Genomic DNA, 26,972 nt, shown 5'->3' with positions numbered 1-26,972 from the left:
CAGATACTCTCTTCTTATCCCTCCATCCATCCCAGATCCCTGCTCTCCTCTCATCCCTCCATCCATCCCTGATCCCCTGTTCTCCTCTCATCCCTCCATCCATCCCAGATCCCTGCTCTCCCTGTATCCCTCCATCTCGCCCTGTTCTCCTCTCATCCCTCCATCCATCCCAGATCCCCTGCTCTCCTCTCATCCCTCCATCCATCCCAGATCCTCTCTTCTCATCCCTCCATCCATCCCAGATACTCTCTTCTTATCCCTCCATCCATCCCAGATCTCCTGCTCTCCTCTCATCCCTCCATCCATCCCTGATCCCCTGTTCTCCTCTCATCCCTCCATCCATCCCAGATCCCCTGCTCTCCTCTCATCCCTCCATCCATCCCGGATCCTCTCTTCTTATCCCTCCATCCATCCCGGATCCTCTCTTCTCATCCCTCCATCCATCCCGGATCCTCTCCTCTCATCCCTCCATCCATCCCTGTCCCTGTTCTCCTCTCATCCCTCCAATCCATCCCTGTTCCGGTCTCCCCTCGTGCCTCCCTCTCTCCCTGGCCCCGATCGCTCCCGTCCCCGCGGTGCCGGTGCCGGTGTCGGTGCCGGTGTCGGTGTCCCCGGCGGTGCCGGTGCCGGTGCCGGTATCCCCGGCGGTGCCGGTGCCGGTGCCGGTGCCGGTGCCGGTGTCCCCGGCGGTGCCGGTGCCGGTGCCGGTGCCGGTATCCCCGGCGGTGCCGGTGCCGGTATCCCCGGCGGTGCCGGTGCCGGTGCCGGTGCCGGTGCCGGTGCCGGTATCCCCGGCGGTGCCGGTGCCGGTGTCCCCGGCGGTGCCGGCGCCGGTGCCGGTGCCGGTGCCGGTGTCCCCGGCGGTGCCGGTGCCGGTGCCGGTGTCCCTGGCAGTGCCGGTGCCGGTGCCGGTGTCCCCGGCGGTGCCGGTGCCGGTATCCCCGGCGGTGCCGGTGCCGGTGCCGGTGTCCCTGGCAGTGCCGGTGTCCCCGGCGGTGCCGGTGCCGGTGCCGGTGCCGGTGCCGGTGCCGGTGCCGCCCCCTGCAGTTCCCCCGCCCGCCGCCGGGGACCCGCGGCCGCCGCCGCCGAGCGGGGCCGGAGCAGCCGCGGGCAGAGCCCAGCCCAGGTACGAGCCGCGGGCAGCGGGGGGGATGCGGGGCTCGGGGGGGATGGCGGCCGGGCCGGGGGGCGGGCGCGGCTCCCCCGGGACCCCCGCGGGATGCTCGGCACGGCGCCGGGGCCGCGGGGCTCGGAGCCGCAGCCGCCGCCGCTCGCCGGCTGCCGGCGGTGCCCCCGGCTGGCACTCGGTTCTCCTCTCCCCGGCCCCATCCAGCCCTCCCCGGTCACACCCAGCCCCCCTCGGCCACGGCCGGTGCCCCCCGACCGCCTCCCGCACTCGCTGAAGGACTTTGGGACCAGCCCTTTGCGGTGTTTTAGCGCACCAAGAGTTGAAAAATGCCACGCTCGGGCTCTGAGCAGAGCTGAAGTTCAGAGAGCGCGGGGAGGGGGCACTCGGTGTGGCTCCGACTCGTGCGGGTCACCGGGAGCGGCTCCCGGCTGCGGGAGCGGGCGGCGGGCAGGGATGCTCCCCGCGGGCTCGGGGCTCGCCGGGCTCGCAGCCTGCGTGCCGCGCTCGGAGGAGGCGAGGAAAACGCTCTTTAACTCGTATTCGCTCAGGCTTGGCACGGGGGAGGAAAGGGTCGTTGTTCTGGAAGGCGTTTGTGCGGAGTTGTGCTCGGGAAGGATTCGCGGTGCGATCGCTGAGGCGCTCGCTGCGTGCGCAGACGTGCGGGGCTGATGCTGACAGACTCCAGCGCTGAACCGGCAGCGCCGAGCCCGGCCAGCGTGCGGGGGAAACTCCTGCAGAAACCTCTCCCTAGGCCTAACTTTATTCTGGCTGATTTATGCCCAAACTCCGGTTTAGCTGCGGCTCGGGCCGGGGCTCTGCGTAGGTGCGAGATGCTGCGAGTGCTGCTCTCGCCATCCGCCGGGCTGGATTCTTTCCCTGGGCAGGATTGAGACCGCGGGGTTGTGGCCCTGGGGGAGTTAAGCGGTCCCCGGTGGGGCTGGCTTTGTCCCCACACGCGTGTCCTTCGTGGGGAGGTGCTGCTGGCCGGAGCATCCCCGGGGACCTGCCACTAGCGAGGGATGCTGAGGGACGGCTCAGCTCGCTCTGCCGCCGCATCCCGGCCGCTCTGACGGGGCTCCAGCAGCCCCCACCCCACGGGAGATCCCCCCAGGAGGAGCCAGCCCCTTTGTGTCGGCGAGGCGAGGCAGCCTTTCCTCCGGCAGCCACATCCCGGCTGGATGTGACGGCTGCAGGCAGCCGGGAGCGGAGCCCTCCCCTCTCCCCGGGCAGCGAGTCGGGAGTCTACGGCATCGGAGAGAGCCGGGAGCATCCCCCAGGAGTCTGACAGACCCGGCAGCTGCCTCTGCCTCCGTTCCGGGTGCTCAGCCGTGTGTGCTCGCAGGTAGGAGGGGGATGTGGCCGCGCTGGGGCATCCCTGCCGTGCTTTGCTCGAGTCTTGTAGAAACGATCCGCAGTGAGGCTCCCACCGCGCCGAGGCGCGTTTAAAGTGTCTCGATGCAAGCCCGCGTCGGTATTGATGTGTCTGAAGCTGGGGATTTGAAGGGAAACCATCTGCGTGCAGAAATCGATGGTGAGAGGCAGAACCTGCCCCTCTCGGTTTCCATCGCAGGGCTGGGCCTGGCGAGCAGAGACAGAAGTTGGGAAAGTTGCTGCGTGGGGTTTTCCCCTGCACCTGGAGGAATGAACAGCCTGGGATGAGACCCCTGGAATTCTGGGGAAGAGGGAGCTGCCGACAGGCTGTGCCGAGCAGAGAGTGGCAGCGCAGGGAAGGAGAATGCTCTCTTTAAAAAATTCCCTTTAACTGGCCATTTCTCTTAGACCCTTTGTGATCTGGCTCCGGTGTGCTGGGAACAGGCTGCCTGGGGAAGGTGAACCCCAAAATGAAGGGCTTTATCCCAAAATCTTGGGATAAAGACATGAACATCTTGGAAAGATCAGTTCTAAGCGGCTGATTCGGAGCAGCAGCCTGCAGCTTCCAGAGGCACAGAGATGCTGCTGCAAGTTTCTTGCTGGAGGTTTCTTTTGCAAGCCGTGCAAGGAAAATCAGCCAAGGAGTCATGTGGGCTGGCAGAGGTCTGGACACCTCGGTGCCAAGGAGCACTCAGCAATCTGGGGGTGAGCAGGGCAGGATTTGAGGGACCTGGGCTCCTCACAGCTCATCAGAGGAGCAGCGAGGCAAGGAAGGGGCAAGACTGCCTGAAAAATATCCTGAAATCTTCAGTGTGCCAGGAAATCTCATCTCCTGTGCTTGTGTGTGTGCTCACAGCGATGTCTCGGCTTGGAGGAAAAGCAGAGAGTGAATTTCAAACTCCCCCAGGAGCTGGGAGCATCCTCGGCTAAATCCTGGCTGGTTGCAGGGGAAATGGTGGTGGGGAAGTACGTGGCTGTGATGTGGGACCTGGGTGTTCCACGTGGGATCAGATTCCTGTTCCTCCTGGAGGAACCTGCTGGTTTTCCATCTGGAACAGGGCCAGAGGAAAGGCTCGGCTGGGGGAGAAGCTGGGGGGCTTCACTGGGTGATGGTTGGGTGGGTGCAAGGGAAAGGCTTTGGGGTCAGCAGGGAGAGGAGGAGCAGGGGCTGACCCGAGAGATGAAGGAGCTGATACATCCCTAGGGTCAGACAGGCAGAGGAGAACGCTCTCCTCCAAGAAACTTCATTTTTTTGAAGGCAATTTAAGCTTTATTCTGGTTTTGCTCAGCACTCAGCATGTGCAGACAGTTGATGTCTTGACCTTTTTAAAGGCTTGCTGATGTTCCTGAGGTGTGGATATTGATTTTCACTGACTTTGGGGAGAGATCTTTGTGGGCAGCACTTGTTTGGGTCAGATTTTATTTATTTTTCATGCTTCTAGGCAGGCAGAAGGCAAGACAGAAATTTTGCAAGCCTCCTCAGAAATGCTTTTTGTTCTGGGGCAAGAGGTTTCTAAGGCAGCACATAAAAGGTGAGGAATCTGTTAAAACAAGGCACCTCTTGCTGTGTGTGAACAGGAGGAACAGTGAAATTGTGGCTCGGCAGGATGAGAACAGCTTGGAGGGTGTTGCCTAAACCTGAGGGAGGAATCACCGGGGTATCAGCAGCTCCACGAGGAAGAATCTGTCCAGAAAGGAGATTGTGGGATTGCTGGAGCTGTGCCCATGCACGGGAGGATGCAAACTCCTTTTTGTCACCTCAAGGCAGCCACTAACGCTGTCCCGGGGTCCCTGCCAGGAAAAATGGGGGTTTGGAGAGATAAAAGGAGGTGTAAAACCCGTGAGAGGTAATGGAGCAGTGTTAAGGATCACCATCATAACTTCATTGGTGGGATGGAGCTTGCAAGGACAGATTGTGGTGGTAACATAAGGATTTTTATGTCCTGGTGCCTCTGGAAGATTTGTTTGCTAATGGATGTGGGACTTGGTTGTGCAGGAGGAGGAGGAAAATGCAGCGAGGAGCAGAGTGGAGAAGCCCAGAATGGTTTGGGTTGGGAGAGAACTTAAAGCTCATCTCATTCCATGGACAGGGCCACCTTGCAGAGGACAAAGCAGGAATATTTCCATGCTGGTCACAGGGAGTGGCTGCTGGCAGGACAGAGCTGGCAGTGCCCAGTGCGGGGCATTAGCAGTGACTGTATTGCTCAAAGAGGGAGAAATGCACCCAAAGTGTTCCACATCAGTAGATCTGAGGTAAATCAGGTGTAAAAGAGCAGCAGGTGTAAACATAAAGGGGAGGACACCTCTTCCTTCTCCTCGTCCTTGAGTATTGAATATTAATTTAATATGAATATTCAATTTTATCTTGAGATCTTGCGGCTGAAGAGCTGCCAGAATCCTTTACCAAGCTACAGGTCATTGGGAAGGGATACGGTGGTGAACAACTAAACAATTTAAAGCTGATTTATCCTGTTTTTAAGCTTGGATTTCCTAACAGAAGATACAGGGGGGAATAAAAAGGTAATATTTCCATGACACTGTAAGAAGTTTTTAATAAAAGGACTTGAATGATAGAAAAAAACCATGAACCTTGCAAATTCATCTATGTTTTCTTTTCCAAGTCCAATTTTTATATCCAGCCCGTGCTGAGCATTTCAAGAATGCTCATGTAAATACACTTGCCCTAAAACAAAGACTTGTCACGGCTTCCAGGGGAATGGAGTGAGGACAGTTTTGGACTAGTTTTGAAAGCCCTCTCATGCAGCAAAAAAAGCTTTGCCTAACTGGAGTCAAACCTTCAAATTCTCCCGTGTGTGTAGTCACTGTCATTAGCTTTAAGAGAAAAAAAAAAAAACAACCCTGGACACAAAACATGGACACAAATTATTATGTCGTGACTTGTCTTTTTCTTTAAAACTAATGCCGAGAGACAACACGTAACTCAGATTTTATATTCTGTGTTGGGTTAGATGCAATACAGTTTCTTTCTCCCTGGCCATGGCAGAGGGAGCTGATGGTGCAGCAGGAATTTTTGCCACTCTGCCTGTCCAGAAACCAAACCTGAGGAAGAGCTGGGATATCAACTAACTGAGTTTTTCCTTCTGTGCCTGCTGGGAGGGCCTAATTATCCCTCAAATACTTGGATGCTCTATCCCTGGGGGTCAAATCACCACCGTTTATTTGCAGAGGATGGCTGCCCAGTAGGGAAGCCTTCCTTCCTTAAGGCCGAGGAAATAAGAGTTCAACATGTTCCAACGGGCCTAATTTATTTGGATATTTCATTAAATCCACCCAAAAGAGACTATTTTAGGAAATAAACAGCAGAACGTGGGCAATAAATAGCAGTGGGATAAGGGGCAGAGTTCAGTGCTGGCTTTCCTAGTTAAGCTGCAGAAAATAGAAGTGTAATGGCCGAGTGCTGATGGGAGCATAGATATGTGATTATGTGAGGGTTCCTCACACTGAGGCTGGGCTTATTTATTATCTTTAATGATTTGGAGGTGGAAATGGATCAGAGCTGGGTTAGGGAGAGTGAACATGCTAACAGGAAGGGTTTTTTTGGCAAGAATTAAGAGGGAAAGCTGCTGGATTGGAGCGTGCAGCGCTTTGGCCGCTGCAGCAGCAGTTGGTGTAACTCAGATTTGAGCATGTGAAAAAATGGGAAAACCTGAGTTTTCCTGAAAACCTGAAAACTCCTTCCCTGATAACAAATCCTGGGCGATTCTGTGGCATTCTAGCAGGAGGACACGCGGGGATGCAAAGAGCTGGTGTGGTTTGTGTGCAGCTGAGGAGCTCCTGGGGCTGTGTGGACGAGGTGCAGGTGCTGGGGAGCCCCTGGAGCTGCTCTGCTGGGGCAAACAGGGCTCTGTCCATCTCTGTGTGGTCCAGAGGGGGCTCTGCTGTGACATCTGCTCTCCCCAAAGCCCCCCAGCCCAGAGATTTGCTGCTGCTGGAGCAGGGGCTCTGGGTGACTGTGCCAGCATCATGTGGATTTGCTGCTGTGGAATCCATCAAGGGGAACTTTGCTGAGTCCTGATCTCCTGCTGGGGCCATCCTCTGGATTCCCCAAGGAGGAAGATGATGGCTCAGGGATGAAGGAGCCGAGATCAGCTGTCCATCTCCAGGGGTGATTCCCCCCAGGCCCGTGGTGCCTCCATCCTGGAGCCCTGGGGATGTTCTGAGTTTGAAGTGCAGAATTTGAGGGGTCCCTGGTGCTGGGAGGGGGATTGGAGAGCCCAGAGGGTTCTGCTGCTGCTGGATTGCACCTCCCTGAGCCAGCTCTCATCCCCAGAACATTTATTTTGTGTCCTCATTGCACGTGAGCAGCTCTGGAACAAAATACCCACACGCTGCCTCACCTGCAGAGCCATCCAGCACCGGGGGGATTTTCATCTCTGCTGAGATCTCCTGGCTTCAAAGTCTGCAGAATTCATTTGCATCCTTCATGAGGGAGACAGCCAGGCACAGCATTTTGTATTTTTTTTTTTTTCCTTCCTCCCCCTGTTTCCCCACTGGCTTTTCAGTTTGTTTATTTGGTGAGCTCAGCATCAGCACAATGATGTGGAAATAAAGCAAAGGAGCTTCCTCTTGGCCTCCCTGCATATGCATAAATGGGAGACATAGATCATGCTGGCAATCCCCAGCCAGGCTCCAGTTAATGAAAATTCTCCTGTGACCTTACAAACCCCTCTTTGCCAGGGTTTATAATGAGTCTGCAAAAATCCGTGCAGGGCACAAACAAGTCATCTGAGGTCTCAGACCCTGGGAGCAGAGAGCCACAATAAAACACTAATTTCCCACCCACTCAGGCATGTGCTCGGCTCCTTAAAGAGTTTGCTATTTTTAAAAAGCCGTTTTTTCACCTTTTTGGGGACTGTTACGATGTGTTTGTCGGGGAGGAGGAGGAGAACAACCGGTGGGGAACAGCTCTCCCTGAGCTGTGTGACACCAGATCCTCCTGGGAGCATCCGTGCCTCTCGCTGGAGCAGTTTTGGGTCAGGAACCTGGCAGCGCTCACACCTCAGCTGCTTCAGCAGAAAATCAGCTTTCCTCCCCTCTGCCCCCTCTCCCCACAGCTGAGTCTGACCACAAAGATCATCTGTGCCCCCTCAGGAGGGGACGGGCTCCTGCAAACCCCTTGCTCAGCCCTGACCTGTCGCTACAGGACACGAAAAGCACAACACGAGCCACTGCGATGGCGAGGCAAAAGAAGAAGGAAGTTTATTTTCTGATTCCAACTTTTATACCTTTCCAAAGGTGACAGTGGATTGAAGAGTGAATGGGCCACCTCTCCAAAGACATTGGACAAACCACCGGTACATCAACTTCTTCCACCCCCACGAAGGAACGCAAAACAATATCTTGTTTATAGAAAATGTGTGGGAAAGTTCTCCAACAGAATGTAAACTCAGAAGTCTTTAGAAAATCTTAAGAATCAGGGCGACACTGACCTTTGTGTAAACGCTTGCCGCAAACCACGGAGCGTGCGGTGGGGCGGCAGGAGTTGATGTTTTTTGGATTTGGATGCTGAGGGTTGGTTTGATGGCTCTCTGTCCCTGCTCAGGGGCATGGGGGCTGCAGGAGGCTGTGGTGGGATCCACGCTAGCCCTGCCTAGGCTGTGATGAAGCAGCAAATTGCTGCTGTGGCTGAGGGAATTGCTCTAAATTCACTCTGGGTGAAGGGGCTCAGCCAGGCAAACTCTGTGGCAACCACTGCTGATCTGTGCGTTCTTAGTGTGCCAAAACTGCTTTTTCCCACCCCAAAAAAGAGGTTCATCAAAGGATCTGTCCCTCTACCATCACTGGTTATTGGCCTTTGCTGCTTTCTTGGTTGCTCTCTGCTTATTTCCTGCTCCACCTCCCGAGTGCTGCTGGGGGCTGCGTGTGCAGCTCTGGGCATCACATCTCTTTTTTAGCCCGAGAAATGTTCGGGGCAGAGCCTGTGCTGCTGCTCACCGAGCATCTGGTCCTCTCCAGGTCCCATTCATCACTGTCTCACACTTTGCATTATTGTTCACACCGAGGGAAAGTGGGTGTGAAGCTGGAATAATAATGTTTCACACTTGCTTTGCAGTGGGTTTGATAGCCAGCAGCATTTGAACGGATCACAAAAGGCACCGAGCAGCGGAGGGCTTGGGAGCTGGAGGTGCAGCTGACAAATAACGAGTTAATTACCTTCAGTGAGGAAATGACCCCTGGGATTCGTATTACACCCATGATAAACTGAAAATCAAGATGGGATTTTTAAATTCTGGCTTGACAGGTTAGAAGGAATCTGCAGGTGAGGGCAGAGCTCAGTGCAATGGTTCCCCCAACTTCAACCTCGTTCTTTCACATGGAATTCCAGCAGGGATATCATCCTGAATCTTCAGAGCACTGAAAATATGTCTTTAATCCAACATGCCTTGCTCATTTCCAAAGGGGCTGGGAGGTTAAATGATGGACATTGGTGCAGTTGCTTTAATGACAAACATGGAAAGAATTGAATGCTCTGTGGAATATCAGGAGTTTGGTGTTTGGGAATTGGGGTCTTTTGGCAGCTGGACCTCCCAAGGGTCTCTCAGGAGATGTGGCTTTCAGTGATTTGGACTGACGAGCCTTTTGTTGTGTTCCTGCTGGATGTTAAATAAGATTTAAGTCTCAGTCACCACTTAGTTATTGAAGAACATCGCAGCTACCAGAAGAGCAAACAAAACTGTCTGGATGCTTGTTTATGCAACAGATCATTAGAAAGTCTGTAGGAAAAAAACTATTCTTGTCTGTTAGATAATTAATCTGCATTTTAAGAATTGTCTAAAGACATATTTGCAAGCCAGTCCATTGAGCTGCTGCTCATCTAGTCAATAATCCCATATTTAATAGTCCCTGAGAATGTATTTCCATAATGTGCTGTGAACAGTTGAGAAATCTGCATCTTTTTTTGTCTTAAGATGTCAGTGCTCGCACATTTTCTTATGACAATTTTTTTTTTCCCCCTGACTGTGGGTGAGAAAATCCAGCCATATGAACTCCCAACTGGTGGGGCTGGGGGTAGGGAAGAGATGCTGGGAGCAAACCCCTGGATGAGTTTGCAGTTTCCATCTGGCATCTGTGAGCCTGCAGCGTGCTGGCAGCGCTGCCCAAAAGGCACCTCGGGGATGGGGGGAGTGGGGCCAGGGGCTTTCCCAGCTCCCAAAAATCCCCTTGGAGTCAGGGAAGTGGGAGCACGGCTTGGGAAGGAGGGGCTGCCCTGAGCTGTGGGGATGCCCTGGTGGGGATGCCTGGCCCTGGGGGGGCAGATTTGGGCCTGGCAGGAGCAGGGATGTCCTGGCTGGGATGCTGGAGCTGGTTTGGCTCCCAGGATGGGGCTCTGCTGCAGCAGCACGAAGGCACAGGGACCTGGACAGGGACTCCCCTCTTCCAGCCTGGAGTTCTGGGAGCAGCCATTGCATTTTGGGGTGTCTACAGCACCTCTGGGCCGAGGTTTTGCATGTTCCCACATGGATGGGTGTGGGTTTAGCCAGTTCCCCGGGTGTACAGGGGGAAAGGCTGAGTCTGTGATAATTTACTAATTTACTAATCCACACTAACGAGAGCGGGGAGTAAAACCCACACTTGGCGAGAGGAACCCCCCGGGAGCTGCCACATCAAGGTGAGAAACAGGAGCTTAATTTCATTATCTTATCAATAACTGGCTGGTCTTGTGCTGTGCTGTGAATCCTCAGGAGTGCTAATGCTATCTCGGGCTGTCTAAGCAGAGAAATAATGAATACAAGCAGGAAGAGCATTGTGTGCAGCCCTGGTATCTATACCTTAAAAATGATGTTGGCAAACTGGAGGGAGATAAGGGGAGAGCCACGGGGATGATGTGAGGGCTGTAAAACAGGCTGGGGAGAGAGAGAGAGACTGAAGCCCAATCTTCTTCTTCTCACAAAAGGGAAAATTTGATTATTGTCCAGGAGTACTTAAGCAGGGGAAGAGAGTTCTGCTAGGCAAAGGTTGGGAGGCAGGCCATGGTTCTGTGGCTGGGTGCTCAAGCTGGATAAAGCCAGACAAGAAAAAGCCATGTTTTATTTTTGTACAGCATTATATTTAAGCACAGGAGCAAATTACCCAGGACTTGGTACATTTGCTGTTCTTTAAATTGAAATGATACATCTTGCCAGCGTTCTTTTAGGTCAACTGCAGGTTTGGAGTGGGAAAAGCTCAGCATGAGTCAATCACAACTCAAACAAGATTTTCAAAATGGTCATTATTGCCCTTCAAATCTTTCAGTATGTTATGATTTTTTTTTTTTTTTCTGATGTGGGGGAGGGCAGGGATGTAAAATCCAGCAGGGCTTTGGGCTGTAATGTAGAAGGGATCGGGCTGCTGACAGCTGAGCCCACGTGTAGGGCTTATCCAGTTTAAAAATCCCCTTTTCCCACTGCTTTTAGGACTGGCACAGGTCTGTTTGGATGTTTTCGGGGTGCCTGAGGGGTTCTGCTTTCCCCAGACCCACTTTCCTCCTGCTGTCCCATGAGGTTGACCAACCTCCTGCTCAGCCACGGGCAGGATGCTGCAGCCACAAATCCCCTGTGCCACCTCCCAGAGGAGCTCAGCAGACCCGGGCTGAGAGATTAAGAGGCATCATTACATTCGGTGGGTGGCTGGCATGTTAATTAGGGCACGGGGCTCTGGAAGGTTACTTTCACCTCTTACCTCACCAACCTTAAAGCTGCAGAGTGGGAAAGGAGCAGAGGCGAGAAAAGGCAGCTGGAAACGAGCCCAGCTTCCCCAGGGATTGGGAAGGGGAGGTTTAGCCAGTGCTGCGTCCCCTTTGCCACACGGAAAGTGGTTCCAGGTGGCAATGCCAGCCTTGCCCTGTCTCCATCCCCACTTTGACTCAGCTCTTTGCAGAAATGAAGGATATTTCACCCTTTCAGAGGGTGGCTCCTCATTCTTTTTCTTTCCTCGCTTGATGCTGGTGCGCTGAAGAAAATCAAATTAGGGCTGTATCAGTACAAGGGAGAGATTACCATTTGCAAAAACATGTTTTGCTTAAGTTGGTAATATTGTAAGTGTTAATTGAGTGTTCATTGATTGCCTGTCACCACCCTGATGTAATTCTGCTCCTCTCGGGTGGGTGCCCTGCCCCTGGTTGAACAGAGCTGCTCTCGCACCGGGAACCGCCTTGGTTGTTCATTTCTTCCCCCCAGTGATCCCATTTTACCAGCTGGATAATTAGCATCATCTCCTCCTCTGGAGCCAGCTCAGCCCGCACACCATCCCTGTTCTCTCCCAAGCACCTTTCATGCTTTAATACTTCAGGGTTTTTAAGTGGCCCTAGACAAGAATTTAAGCAGGGATGTGGTTGAACTCGGGCCAGGAGCTGTTGTCTGCCTGGATTTAGGGTCTGAGCTCCCCCAGCAATTGCTCTGTTCATTAGAGGTCCTTTGTTGCTGGAGGTTCAATTATGGGAGTGAATGGTGTTTTATGGGAATAGAGGTGGGGAAGGAGAAGCCAAAAGCTTTCTGTGCTAATGGTGTCTGTTATGTAAATGGCTCTGTAATCAGGTAATCGCGGCCGAGTCCTGCTGGTGACAGGACTTGTGTAATCCTTCCACTGGAGACCTTTCAGAGCCTTTTTTGTGTTCCAGGGAAGCTGCTCGGGCTCCCTGCGGGGGCTGCGAGCGTTTGGGCATGGGAGGTTCCGTGCAGGACACCCCAAGGTGAGCTGGAGCAGGAGGGTTGGACACGGCATCCACACGTCCTTGGGACACAGCATCCACACATCCTTGGGTCCTCCAGTGCTCCTCTAACCCAGCCAGGAGCTGCAGCACATCCCAGTGATGCCCAGCAGCAAACGAGCTCCTCTCCTGTCAGAACCCAGGGCTTCCCTCTGGCTGCCCTGGGACCCTGGCAGGGTCAGGAACCCCCTGGACAGAGCCCCCAGAGACACTGGCTGTGATCTCTGGCCATGGAAAAGAGTTTTCAATCTTACAGGATCAATTACCATCTCTGAGTGTTTGATATCAGTAATAATTAAGTGTGGCATGGGTGCAAAAGTAAAATTTTAGGATTCTAGATGAGGGGTCCAAAGGGATCAAGCTGGAGGAAATTGGGTGTGCCTTGTCCTTTTTCTCCTTCTTCATGCCCTCCGTGTCTCACTGTGGTGTTGGCATTTTTCTGTTGGTTCAGGCTGGGGACACACTGTCCAACGTAGGTGACAGATATTGGCACGTTCTTGTAAATGCAGCCCAGGGAGTTTCTGGTATTGAATGTTTGTCACATCCCACTGAGGGCAGAGCCCCACACGCTGCCCTGCAGGACAGAGCTGGGCAGGGCAGCAGAACATGTGAGAGATAAACAGAATAAACAACCTGGAAACCAGCACAGACCAATTATGGCTTCTGCTTTGGCAGGGGGCTGACAGACAGAGACTTTCTACAATCTCAGGATCATCAATAGCTCAGATTCCAACACTCTCCCACAGCCACCCCGTGATCTGGAATATTTGTGTTTTCCCTCCCAAGAATGAGGCTCGTGGTGCAGTTCTGCATATTCCATCATTCCTCCCCTGCCAGGTTGTGCAGCAGAGCTCTGAGATTTGTGCTGGGGCTTTCCTGGGGTGAAGGATCTTCCTGGTGTGTGTTTGGTGGGTTGGAGAACCTTTGGAAAGATTAATTAACCCTAGGTGAGAAAGTGTGATTTAACATTCATACAGGGGGAGGGAAATTAATATTCCTTCTGCCATGCAGAATCTGTTTAAACTCCTGCCTTCAGCTTGTCTGACTGGGAATCTCCTCTAACTTGTACAAATGAAAGAACAATTTGTTTTAGATGATGAGTTATGAGAATATTGCTCATAGACCCAGAACACGACACTTTCAATCACATCTTTATTCCATTGGTAAGGAAAAAAAATTATTTTTAGGATCTTGACATGCTTATCCTTCGGAGACCAAGTCAATTATCATATTATATAAGAATTTACTCCATGGCTCTCTGGTCTCTGGGAATATCTTCATGTCAAGAGGGAAATCCTGCAGAGTTTGTTGCAGCTGTTGCAGAGCTGAAAGGATTGCCCAATTTTTTGTGGTTTGTACCCACAGGTGGCCTTCAGGTGGCTTAAGAAATGTGAGGTGGTGAAAATATAAGTTAAAAGTCATTTTGTCCATTCAGTTTTTGACAATGTGCAGCTTTAGCCTCGTCTTGAGGGCCACAAGAACCAGAAACTCATTTTCCATCAGCCTGGGAAGGTGGAGGTGGAGCAACAGGTCAGAAATCCTGAGCTGGATGACCAAACACTGAAGTGAATGATGAAATCCTTCTTTGTAGCCCTTAGCTGAGGTCGTGGTGGTGTTTGTGTGTTTTTAGATGTCTGCAGGGTCCATCCTGCTGGGAATTACAGTGGTTGGAGTTGTTCTCTTCTCCAGGCTGGGTTTTTTTGGTGAGGGACACTCTTCACTCCTCGTTTTTCTCTGCCTGTAAAGCATGGACAAGCCTGTGCTGCTGGCACACAGCAGATTAGCACGGAATGATGCTCCAGGAGCTGGAAATGCTGCTCTGAGCGCAGAACTCGGAGCACTTTTCTCCTTGAGCAGATTTCCAGTCACAAAAATACCCGAGTCCCATTTGCAGGCACTGGTGTTAATGCAGTGCAGCTGCTCTGCTCCATTTGCTTGCATAAATGCAGCTTTTAGAGCTGTCACATATGCTTGATGGAGCCACTAGCCCTCACCTGCTCCTTCCTGGAGTGGCAATTCCTGGCAGGGATTGCCGAGACGAGGGAGATGATGGTTGTCTCCGTGCTTTAGTGCATATGCCAGGGCTAAGATCTCACCATTTCCAAGCTGCTCTGGATGCCTGGAATGCTCCAAATGCACTTGTGCAGATGGAATTTTTGGGCTGTATTACCTTGGCTCGAGCCCTCCCTGGTTCTCTAGCTTTGTTTACGTGGAGGTTTCGCTTTGCCCTGATTTTTCAAAGTGTTAAGTTGTCTTTTATAGTTCTTTTGAAAGTTTTAAAGTTCTCATAAAACTTCTTTAGCCTTCTAATAATGTTTACATATTTCTACTGGAGTTCTCACGCACTGTCCATATAAATAATGATTATTTTGCATTCTTCTTTGTGGGAGGAGAGAATTGTTGGGCTGTTGGTTTGACCAGTGTGCTTGGAGAGGTGGCAATTTCACGCTCCAATCCACTGTCATTTTTGGAATTCTAAAAATACCAGATGTTCAAATAAAACTTTATTTTTTTCCTCTTTTAATCTTACCAAGCTTCTGTGTACTCATTTTGTGTCCAATAGCAACAGTTTCGAGCTGGGTTTTGATTCTCCTGTTATTGAGGTTGTTATTTTTTTTATAGTGTTGCATTACTCATTGCTTCCTTTAACTCCTTTCAAGTTTGCCATGACTAATGAAGAGTTTTGCGGCAGCCTCTTGTGGAGTGGACAGCCCAAGAAGCTCTAAAGGGATTTTTAGTGTTTTATTTTCTCTTTCCCATGGTTTGGTAGTGCAGGCTTGGTGCTTTCAGTGGGAAGCTGTGCCTCCTTTTTTCCCCCAGCCCAGGAGGGAGTGATTTGGGAGCTTCAGGAGTTAAAGGAATGATTCAATTTTTAAAGCTGGGGTGTTGTCTCCAGTTTGGAGGTGCTTCAAGGCCAGGCTGGATGTGCTTGGAGCAGCGTGAGCTCATGGAACATGTCCCATGGGATGATTTTTAAATCCCTTCCAGCCTAAATCTTTTGTTATTCAGCGATCTTTCTATTTAGTGCATCCCCCTGTTGTATCCTGGGAATCCTTGGTGAGCCAGGGCTGTGTTTTGTGGGACCACCAGGACTCCTGAGGGATGGCAGGGTGGGAGGAAACGTGCTGGAAGGTTCCCAGCTCATTCTAATTCCATTGCTGGGCTGTTTGTGCTTTAATCTTCAGCCCCAGTGTGGTGAGGAAAGGAATCCTTCCTGGGCAAGGGCGGAGATTTTGCTCAAGGGAAGCCCTGAAGCCTTGAAGATGTCGGGGTGTGGGCTGGTGTCACGGCGGGGTTGTCCCCTTGGTGTCCCTGCTCCCTGTCTGGGATCATTTCTGTGTTCAGCTCAGCCCTGAGTGTTTTCCCAGGGCTCACACCTGTGCTGGGGACCCTGGAGTTATTCCTGCCGTGGCTTTTGTCTCTCTCCCTTGCACAAAGCTTTGTCTTCCACGCCGAGGAGCCCAGCAGCTGAGCCAGGGTCTGTCGTGCCATCTGTTTGAGCACACCCCTGTGCCCCCAGCCCTGCCTCAGCTGATTCTTCCCTGGCACTGGGGATTTCAGCAATCAGGCAGCCCCGGGAATGCTCCTGGAGCGTGTGGATATTCTCAGCTCAGAGAGAAAAAGAGAAAGATTTCTGGGAAAAAGTCTGGGAGGATGTAAACAATCGATTATCTTGTTTGTTCATATTGTTTATAGATATGTTCTACCACACTGACCTAAGCCCAGTGCACCAATCAGGTGAAATGGTTTTACTTTAAGACCAATGGAATGAATGTTCCCGATGTTCTCTATAAAAGAGAGAAATACTTTTGAATAAACATTTATTTGCCTTCATAAATCGTGCGAGTCATTTCGCCCGTCCCTGGCTCAACAGCATCAGGAGCGAGCAACCAAAAAAACCCCCCAAAACAGGAGAGAAGCTAAGAATATTTAAAATAAATAATTCTCCCTGGCTCCTGAAGCATAGCTGGGCAGCTTGCTGAGCTAAATTCAGCTTAAAAAACATCTGTGAAATTCAGGTTTAGGGCGGTGGGTTCACTGGGATACCCTTTGGGAAGAGCAGGTGGATGTTTGATTCCCTTTTCCTTCCACTCCCTCCTCCAAGAGCACTGGATCTGGATATTCAGAAAGGATGGGTGAGAATTTGGGTTCTTATGACCCTGTTTTGCCCTTCTTAACTGTGAATAATTTGAGATGTGGAAACAGGTAGCTTTGGATGCACAGCTGTGAATTTCTATCAAAAATTTCAAATGCCCTTCCTAAAAAGAAGAAGAAGAAGAAAAAAAAAAAGACTGTGGAAAACAGATTGAGATGAGTCTTTTTTTAATTAAAGGAAGCTGTTGTCTTGTGTACTTGGGTGTTCCCACGGAGATGACGAGCTGCTGAATTTTAATTCGCTGCACATTTTTTTTTTATTCACTTTCCTCCAGCTTCTCCTCCTGAACTTTGCCCCGTGGGTGGAACCGGTGCTCCCCTTGTTAGAGCATCTAAAACCTCTAATTATCAGGGAAATGGCTGAGAATTAGCAAACCAGCTGCTGTGCATGTGCTGGATTTTTGTTTTCTTTTTTTTTTTTTTTTTTTTTTTTCCCTAGGTGTGGATGAAGCTCCTTAATTTAAAAAGCAGGGAGATGTGACTGGTGTGGCTTTGGTCTGGCAGAACGAGCTGTGCTGGGGTTTGTGTGCTTTCCTGTCATGTTCCTACTCCTGTCCAGGAGAATTGTTCTGTGTTTGGGGCATTGTTATTTTGCAACTGGAATCAAGTTAACATGGATTTGATTTTTTTTCTTTTTTTTTTTTTAACGTGGAGCCACTGGGAGCAGTTAGTCAGTGAATACAAAAAGGCACCAGCCCTAATGATGACAGGGAAAAGTTCTTTATGGGATCTGGGAGCAAAAGGCAGGCAACAAATGGGTACAGCCTGCAGAGGCTCAGCACGGAATCCATCAGGGGAGCAGGGCTTCCAAATAATTGCATCTGCTTTTGTTAATGTCTCTAGTGATTAGTTGGGAGCTGCTGTCCCCATCCTTCCTGGGAACAGCGCCTGCAAGGAGGGGAAAAAAAGGTTGGGTGGAGTAAAGAGAGATAAAGGAGCAGCAGCAGGGGTGTCACAGCGTTATGGAGTGGTCTGGAGGATGCAAAAGGACAGGGATGGATCTGCTGGATTCAATCCCTGCATCCCAACAACCTGCATGGGCTGGAAGGATTCAAAAGGACAGGGAGGGGTCTGCTGGATGCAATCCCTGCATCCCAACTCCCTGAACAGGCTGGAAGGATGAAAAAGGACAGGGATGGATCTGCTGGATTCAATCCCTGCATCCCAACAACCTGCATGGGCTGGAAGGATGCAAAAGGACAGGGAGGGGTCTGCTGGATGCAATCCCTGCATCCCAGCTCCCTGCAGGCATTGGCAGGGTGCTCCGGGCGTGTGGCAGCACCTCTGGCACAGGGAACAGGGAGGAAAATTCACTGCCTTGCTTCCTTTCCCCACCTTCTGGCAGGGTGATGAGCTCCTGAGGTGTGGGAAATGCAGGGCTGGCTGGTTGAGGAGCAGTGGGGATGTCCCTGTCCCCAGGGCTGGCCTGGGAGGCAGCAGGACAGGCTGGAATGCTGAGCCATGGCAAAAAATGTCATGAAACAGGAGAATGCTGTAAGAGAGGAGCTGAGGGCAGCACCCACAGCAGATCCAGGGCTGGCTGGGTGTGCTGGAGGCCTGGCTGGGTGTGCTGGAGGCTTGTTCTTGCTCTGGGATGCTCTTGGTGAGTTTTTTGGGCACTGCTGGAGCCATGAGCAGCGCTGTGTTGGCTCCAGCCATGGCACGAGCTGTGTGCTGCCAGCTGGGCTGTCCCTGTGCTCTGGGCTTGTGGGGGTGCTGGGATGGGCTCCAGGGACACCCAAAACCATGGCAGGACACACAGCTGGCCCTACAATTGGTGTTTGGGGCCAGCCAAGGCTGGGGCACAGCTGTGGCTCGTGTTGGGGCACACAGTGACCCGGACAGGCTGGGGGATCAGGGCAAGGACCACCAGGGCATCAGCAAAGCTCCATTCCTGCCTGCTGCAGACAGCTCCTCTCAGCACCTGCTTCATGTTCTGGGGTGGCTAGAGTGGGAAATCTGTGTGTGAGGAGGGCTTGGAGCAGAGATGTTCCTCCTCAGTTTGCAGGTTTGAGCTTGTGCTCCTCACTGGATGTGGTTATTGGGAGAGCTTTGCTCTGTTTCCATTTGCTTCCCAGCATGTTCCCATTCTTTTCCCCCACCCATTCCCCTGTTGAACAACTCGTTTGTGTAGCCTTGGTGTTTTCCAGGTCCCAGCAGGGCTCTGGCAGGGCACTGCTTCCCTCTCCTCTTCTTTCCCAAGGTGACAAGCCAATGTTTCAGAGGTGGGAGCTCTCATCTGCAGTTTGGGCACAAAAATCACCTTTGAGCTGCAGGTAATTAATGTGTCTGAAACAGAAACGGCTGCTTTGGGTGCTTGGATCTGAGTGCTCTGTGTAAGGGGAAATCAGGGCTGTAAAGATTTGTTTAATTTGTTTTATTTGTCCCTGATGAATTTTGGTTGCCAGTTTGGGATTCCGACCCGCAGAGCTCCTGTTTGTGCTGGGCCACGTGCAAAGGTCTGGCTGGCAATCCAGCAACAGCAAATTCCTGAGCTGGGCTTGCAGAGGGCAGCTCAGATAAGCTGGCCCATCAGTTCTGTGCTGTAATGTTTGATTTATTAATGCCTGGAAACCTGAACACAAGCCCCCAGGAATCAAAGAGAAACAATCTGCAACGAAAGAGAGAGAATGAACTCTTCTCAACAGCAGAAATTGCAGAAAGAAAAATTGAGGCTGGACATCGGGAAACATTGTTGAACAGTAAAAATAGTGAAGAGCTAAAATAGATTGCTAAGGGAGTTTGCAGAGGATCTGTCACTGGAGATTTTAAAGAACAGATTAGACAAATGGCTTGGAAGGATTGAGCTTGTTGGATGGACGGGAGGACTAACAGAGCTCTTCATTTACTGCCTGCTTCCCACGGCTCCTCCATCAGTGTCACAGCCTGCCCTGCCCCGTGCCAGCCTCTCTCCCCACACACAGAGCCCTCAGCTCAGCCCCTGCCTGCTCCTGGGGCTGGCACAGCCCTGGGGACAGGGAATTTGGGGTTTCCTGGCTCTCTCTTGGCTCTTTGCTTCAGCCCTGTGGCCACTGAGCAGCCCGTGCCATTATTGGCAGTGCTGCACAGATTCAGAGATTTAGATTTAATTCAGAACTCTGCCACCTGACCTCAGGAAAATCATCTGAACCTCTTGGGCACAGGCCAGACTTTCAGCAACAAGTAGAGGTTTCCTCATTAGGGACTGAGATGAATTTTTTTGGCCTGTTTCAGTCCATGGTTGATTAGAGACAGTGCTAATTCTAGAATAACAATGGGCTGTAAGGACCTCAAAGCTCATCCAGTGCCATGGGCATGGACACCTTCCACTATCCCAGTGTGCTCCAAACCCCATCCAGCCTGGCCTTGGGCACTTCCAGGGATGGGGCAGCCACAGCTTCTCTGGGAAATCCATTCCAGGGCCTCCCCACCCTCACAGGGAAGGATTTTTTGAGTGTGGTTGTGCTCCCTGTGATGTGCAGTCCATCCTTCCCGAGCAGATTTATGTCAATTGAGATGGGTGTTATGTGAGAACGTCATTATCTGAAGGCTTTCAGGGCTCTGGAAGGCAAAAAAAAAAAAAAAAAAAAAAAGAAGAATTTTGGAAAATTAAATGTTTCTGACTAGGGTATGCTAAACCCTTTTCTGTTTAGGAAGGTGAGAAATTAAAATTGCAAAGCAGGCAGCGAGGGAGCGAGTCGCTGTGTGTGGCAGGGTTGGCTGGGTCTCCTGACTTCACAGAGGCTGTGAGAGGGAATCAGCAGAGAGACAGAGCTGCTTCACATGCAGAGAAGCCTCAAAACCTGTGTGTGACAGGGCTGTGGCTTCCTTGGCGTGTGCAGGATCCCAGCAGCTCTCCCCACGCAACGCCGAGCCCCTGTCTGGTGCTCTTTGCCTTGGGAGTGTTTTTCCCTGGCCTCCATGGTGCTGTGAGAGGGGAGTGCTGAAAACTCGTGGGGAGCCCTGTATTTGTGTCCTTTCACTGTTTTCATCAGCAAAAGCATCTCCAAAATGGACTGGGGAGCGAGCTGAGTGGTAGGTTACAGATGAAAAACCCAATTTATCAATCCGTCAGCGTGGGGAGAGGGAAAGAAGGGAGAGGCAGGGGTCTCCTGGTGGTCTGGGAGGCTCAGGGCTGAGCTGAGCTGGGCAAAGCTCAGCCTCGGAACAGGAAAATCAGGGGGTGTTTGATTTGATGTGCAGAGACTGCATTCTCTGTCTGACAGGGCTGTACAAAGCACAAATTATTCTCTCTGTGGAAGAAAACCACTTCTGTTCAGCCTCTGCTGGCTGCCCGAGGCCAGGTTTGGCTGCTGCAGGCAGGAGACACGACCAGGCTCGTTTCGCCCCGAGCACAGGGTGGCACAGGCACCTGGCCAGCATTGCTGCTCTTGTGTTGCATGCCCAGCTCCTCAAAGGTGGGAAAACCTCTGGAAAAACCTGTGTGGCCACCGGATCGTGACTGCAGTGAGGCACAGACTCGGAGATGGGTCCAAAGGCTTGGAGCGAGGTGGCCAAGTGGGAATTGGAAGCCAAATTTCACAGGGGGATGCAGTGGCCAGCTCACAGTTGTTTGTGAAGGTGCCAGGAGTGATTCTGCATCTCCCTTTTCCCACTGCAGGCTGAGCTGGTCCCGGGAAGGACGTGGGGACCCTCCCTGGTGTCCCCGGGGCGATGGCAGCGGGTGGCAGGCAGCAGCCCCTGCCCTCCCCTGAAGCACGGCCCTGGCAGCTCCAGTGCCTCGGTTACTCTGGCAACAAACTGCAGGCAGACAGCACCAAGCAGCTGAATTCAGCCCCTTGTTCCAGCAAAAAAATGCTCCCATTGAAGGCCAGCCCGAGCAAAACCCCCCTGCTGAAGGACCTGGGCGGCCAGAGGGACATTTGGGAGTTGGGGAGTGTGGGAGGAGCTGTCCCCCAGGGCTGTGTCCCCATCAGGGCTCCTTGTCCCTCACATTTGGAAGTGTTTGATGGGTGGGGAACAGAGATTTGGGGAGGTGACAGGGATGGGTAGAATGGAGCTGCTGGAAGGGGTGGAAGGAGCAGTGTCACAGTGACAGGGCCCCACGTCACCAGGAGTGTGGGACAAGCTGTCCCCCAGAGCCGTGTCCCCATCAGGGCACCTTGTCCCTCACATTTGGAAGTGTTTGATGGGTGGGGAACAGAGATTTGGGGAGGTGACAGGGATGGGTAGAATGGAGCTGCTGGAAGGGGTGGAAGGAGCAGTGTCACAGTGACAGGGCCCCACGTCACCAGGAGTGTGGGACAAGCTGTCCCCCAGAGCTCTGTCCCCATCAGGGAACCTTGTCCCTGTGTTTGGAAGTGTTTGATGGCTTGGGGGTGTTGAAATAGAGATTTTTGGAGTTCACTTAAGCATTTCTATTTTAGCTTGTAGGGTTATGTGTGGGGAACAGAGGGAGATTTGGGTGACAGAGATGGGTAGAATGGAGCTGCTGGAAGGGGTGGAAGGAGCAGTGTCACGGTGACAGGGCCCCATGTCACCAGGAGTGTGGGACAAGCTGTCCCCCAGAGCTGTGTCCCCATCAGGGCACCTTGTCCCTCACATTTGGACGTTTCTGATGGCCAGGGGTGTTGAAATAGAGATTTTTGGAGTTCACTTAAGCATTTCTATTTTAGCTTGTAGGGTTATGTGTGGGGAACAGAGGGAGATTTGGGGAGGTGACAGGGATGGGGAGAAGGGAGCTGCTGGAAGGGGTGGGACAGGGAGCAGTGTCACGGTGACAGCTTCCCACGTCACCAGGAGCTCACCAGGAGCGGGGAATTCTGCCCTCACCCCAGCAGCAGCAGCAGCAATCCTGGCAGAGCTCCCCTCCCTCTCTGCTTGTTTGTCAGCTCACAAGGGTAACAAAAGCATCCGTGGCACCGGGGATGTGCTGCTGCTGCTTCTCTGGGATCCAGCGAGCTGCCCAGAATGATAATTGGGCGCTTTTTCATTTTTTTTAAGGAGCTAACAGGCTACTGCACGAAGTAATTAACTGGACAGATGGATCCAGCAGAATTTGTAAACGTCGACAGCAACAATAAGGTGTTGTTTTTTTTTTTTTAAAGGCCTTGTGTCAGCAGAAGGGCTCCAGGTTGGGGCTGGCTTTCAGGGAAGCAGCTAAAATAAATGAGACTTTAAAAAATTAATAATCTTCATGGCTGCAGATGATGCAGGTGTCTGGTGGTGGCAGTGAGGACAGCCAAGAGATGAAGGAGCAAAAAGGCCAGTATTTCTGTGTAGCTGCTTGTGTGTTTATATATTCATTTTGCCCATGCAGAACATCCCCTCTCTGTGCATATAAAGGGGAATTTACTCACCAAGAGTGTGAGAGGACTGAAATAAAAATTAGGTTGTTGCAGCAGCAAATCCAATCCAAGTGGTTTTTAGATTGTTACCTGCATTCTGGGACTGCCAGATTTATTTCAATTTGTCGGCAATGGGTGATTCAAATGCTCCTTTTGCTGCAGCCTGACAGCGTTGGGTTCAAGATGTGTGTTTTTTTTTCCCCTCACATTTTCTCACCTTTCAAATGTCAGGTCTTTGCTGTGTAACCCATCAGCCTTTTGAGTGCTTCCCTTTGCTGGTTTAATTGGGCAGGTTGTTCTTCCCTTTGTGTGCAGGAAGTGCTGGGCACTGCTGGCTGCAGTGACCTGCTGTGGATGGCCTCTCCACCAGGTGCCAAAGGCAGATAAAATGCAGAGCAGAGGGCGAGGGAGGCTGCTCACACAGAATTATGGAATAATTTGGCTTGGAGAGACCTTCAGATGATCCAGTGTCACCCCTGCTGTGGGAGTCCAGCTCATCCCTCTGGCTGCCCTCGTTGTCCCCAGACCATGGCAGGGGCTCAGAGACCCTGGCACAAAGTCAAAAACACCTGTGGCTTCCATTTTAGCCCCTGGAAAAAGCTGCCAACTTTGTGTGAGGAATTAAAAGCCACAAGGGTTTGAGCAGTGTGGTGGTTGAATTAACACAGGGTGAAAAAATAGAATTTTGGTATTTTTAGAATGTGATTCAGGGGGTCAAGATGGAGGAATTTGAGTGTGCCCTGGCCTTCTTCTCCTTCTCCTTGACCTCCATGTCTTGCTGTGATGGTGACACTTTTCTATTGGCATAAGGTAGAGACACTGTCCAACATAAATGATAGATAGTGGAACAATATTGTAAACATACTACACGTAATCTTTGGTATAAAATGTAAATGCCACCTGAGGGGAGAGGCAGATTGCCATGGCCGACTTGCTAGATGGACCTCGGCAAGTCAGAGAAAGAATGTTTTAGAAAAGGAAAAATAAATAACCTTGAGAAGCTGATCCTGCACATTCAGACTCCTCCTTTGGCTGCACAGGCTGGGAAATGAGCATTTTACACTCTTGGGATCATCCCACAACAAGCAAACCCTGAGACCCTGCCATGGGCAGGGACATCTTCCACCATCCCAGGCTGCTCCAGCCTGGCCTGGGACATTCCCAGGGATGGGACAGCCACATCTTCTCCGGGAAATCCATTCCAGGGCCTCCCCACCCACACAGGGAACAGCTTTTTTCCTAGTATTTCATCTAAACCTCCTCTCTGTCAGCTTAAAACTGACATTTGTTCCCCTGTCCTGTCACCAGGTGCCCTTGTAAACAGTTCTTCTGTGAGGCAGCCTTGCCTGGGCCCCTCTGGGCCGTGCTGTGTGGTGTAATTAGTCTGACTTCAGCAAGAGTGAAGCGCTGCTCTTGATTTATCTCACTTTATTGGCTCGGGGCTGATATTGGTCTGTGCAGCAAAGCTTGGAGGATGTTGTCCTCCAGCATCAGCCTCCCAGGAGACATCTCGGAGCGGCCCGTTCTGCCTGTCAGCTCGGTGTAAATCACCCAAACACCCATCCTTCCCAGCAGCGCCGCACACACGGCCAAGGACACTTGTTGCAAGCGTGTCCCTGGGAATGCAACAGGTTTTTGGGGCTGCTGGCAGCTCCAGCCCTGTTCCCACTCGCTGGTTGTTTTGGCTTGGTTGGGGATGCAGCGTCCTGGGGATGGAGCATCCCGGTGCCAGGGGGGTCCTGCCTTCGACCCAGAGGAAATGGTTTGGTTTTCTGGGAGTTGTTTGCCCACTTGTTTGTTTTTAGCAGCACAAAGGTGCCCTCGTTAGGGCCGGGATTTGTGTGGTTTGTGCCTCGGGGGGCTTGGGAACATCACAGCGGCTGGGAAGGTTTTGAAGCTGCACCCAAGGAGAGCATCCCTCTCATCGTCTCCAGGCTCTTCCTTTAATTAGCAGGCAGGAATTGGGATGAGTTGTACCAAGTGCAGGCATGGGGGCACACGGGGAAGGGAACTGCAGAAGGATCGGTGCTGTATGAGTGTGGCAGAGCTGATTAGGGAGAGAGGGAGAGGGGAAGGCCAGAGGCGTCTCCCGAATCCCAAACGACCCTGCCTGGCTGGAGCAGCCTCCCCCTGGCACAGGGAGTGTGACACATCCAGCCCTGCCAGGAAAACAGGGAGCAGCAGTGGGGGAACCATGCCTAAATCATGCTTGGTTTAATCAAGTTAACTGTTTTATGGGATTGTGATTAGTTCTTTCGATACATCGATGGCAGAGGCGCCTCCGCTGTGCTTTGTGCTTCTTCCCTTCCTCCTCCTGGCATTGCATTTCTCTTCCCTGAGAGCGAATTTTTATTTGTTCTTTTTGAGGTGTTGCAGTGGATAAAGTTTGGGGTTCAATATTTTTAATAGGAAGAAAAAACTATTTAAGGGAGCAAGAGCAGCCTTGTGATTTCCTTTGGATGCAGCAGTTTGAATTATTGGTGAATTTCTGTTTTTTCCCCCTGCTTTGCTGTGGAATTGGAGAACCTTATTCTGCTCTGAAATTGTGCTGTCTGCACTGGTTTTGGGGATGAATTGAGAGTTTTGCTTACTTTCCACTTCAGCTCAAGTGCTGCTTGCAATGAGTGGGTCCCTGGCTGATGTGGCAGGGACCACATCCCTGCAGGAGGGCTGGGATTGCCCTGGCACAGGGCTCTGGCTGGGATCTCCTGGATGAGAGGGATCTCCTGGATGGAGGAAAAACCTGCTGGGATCTCCTGGATGGAGGAAAACTCTGCTGGGATCTCCTGGCTGAGGAGATCTTCTGGATAGGAGGAAATCTCTGCTGGGATCTCCTGGGTAAAGGGAATCTCTGCTGGGATTTTCTGGATAGGGAGGAATCTCTGCTGGGGTCTCTTGGATGAGAGGAATCTCTGCTGGGATCTCCTGGATTGAGGGAATCTCTACTAGAATCTCCTGGATAAAGGGAATCTCTGCTGGGATCTCCTGGATGGAGGAAAACTCTGTTGGGATCTCCTGGATGGAGGGATCTCTGCTGGAATCTCCTGGATGAGGGGATCTCCTGGATAAAGGGAATCTCTGCTGGGATCTCCTGGATGAGAGGAATCTCCTGGCTGAGGGGGATCTCTGCTGGGATCTCCTGGGTGATGGGATCTCCTGGATGGAGGGAATCTCTGCTGGGATCTCCTGGATGAGAGGAATCTCTGCTGGGATCTCCTGGCCCTCTGCTCTGCAGCTGAGCCTCCGTGTGAGCTCTGAATTCATCTTTTTCCACGTCATGCAGCCTCTGCCTGCAGACCTGGCTGCTCCGAGATATCCTTGAGTTCAAAGTCATTCAGATTGGGCACTCTCAGGGACAATGGGAGAATGAAAACCGAGAAGTGAAATTATTATGCGGTCGGGATATTTCATATTATTTTATTCTAGAGGACAGAAATGTTTCTGGTGCTGGAGATGGCAACGGCCTCATTGTCCCTCAAGACAAGTCAATCTCTTTTTCCTTGGAAATTGGTCCAAAGTTTTCAGTTTAGGACACCAGACCTAGGACAGGCATGCCAGAATTTAATCTCACGGAGCAATTATGGCCCACCAGATTTCACAGAAGCAGGAAAGGGAAGGATCTTGACATCTTTTGGTGGCTCTAAAACCAGCTTTAGGGCAGGCTGTGTGCTGTGGGTGAATTGCCCCCAGTCAGACCAGCTCCTTTTTCCTCTTTATGGGAAAAGCCTCCAGGCAATTTTGGGGTGGTTTTGCTGGGAAAAAAGCAAGATGTGAATGGGTGAAATCCTGCTTATCCACAGGCAGAGGGGACTTCTGGGAGCACAAACCCCAGCGTTGCATCCCTGGGATTTGTGAGCTCTGTGGCGGAACGTTCAGGTCACTGATTCTCGAGATAAAAGACTCCTGACTCGAGCAGAACAAGCTCTGCTACAAATTGCTTTAGTTCATTATGCTTGGGTAATTAATAGGCACTCTCCCAAACCTCCTGGAGCTGCAAGCTGCCAGGCAGGGAGCAGGGACAGGTTGGGAGCCTTGTTTGCTGCCCATGGGGACAAAGGCAGCACGGGAGCTGCAGGCAGTGCCTCGCCCCTGGCAGAGCCAGCCTGAGCTGAAGCTGCTCCTGCAGCTGCAGGAAAGGAACATCAGCCTGGGCTCTGCTCCAGTGATGCCTTGAGTTTTAGCTTTCATATTTTTCAGATTCTGTGCTGCTTTGGAGTATTACTCTGAGCTTCGTGTAAGTGTCAGCGAGTTCTCTTCACAGGGCAGGTGGACAAAACATTTCTTTTTTCAGCTTGAGCCCAAGGACAATTGATACAAGCTCCAG

General features: G+C 51.8%; 1 protein-coding gene across 1 annotated transcript in view; it reads left to right on the top strand.

The window, feature by feature from the left end:
- Positions 1-1,069: 1,069 nt before the first annotated feature.
- GRIK4 (glutamate ionotropic receptor kainate type subunit 4) overlaps positions 1,070-26,972 on the top strand; it is a 207,757-nt gene continuing 181,854 nt past the window's right edge. Inside the window, exon 1 of the mRNA XM_031506858.2 lies at positions 1,070-1,126. The gene's annotated coding sequence lies outside the window, so the exon portion shown is untranslated. The remainder of the gene's footprint in view (positions 1,127-26,972) is intronic.

This window comes from Lonchura striata, chromosome 23, assembly GCF_046129695.1.
Source record: "Lonchura striata isolate bLonStr1 chromosome 23, bLonStr1.mat, whole genome shotgun sequence".
NCBI lineage: Eukaryota > Metazoa > Chordata > Aves > Passeriformes > Estrildidae > Lonchura > Lonchura striata.
Note: the sequence above shows the minus strand (reverse complement) of the source record. Positions and strands in the feature narration are given on the sequence as shown.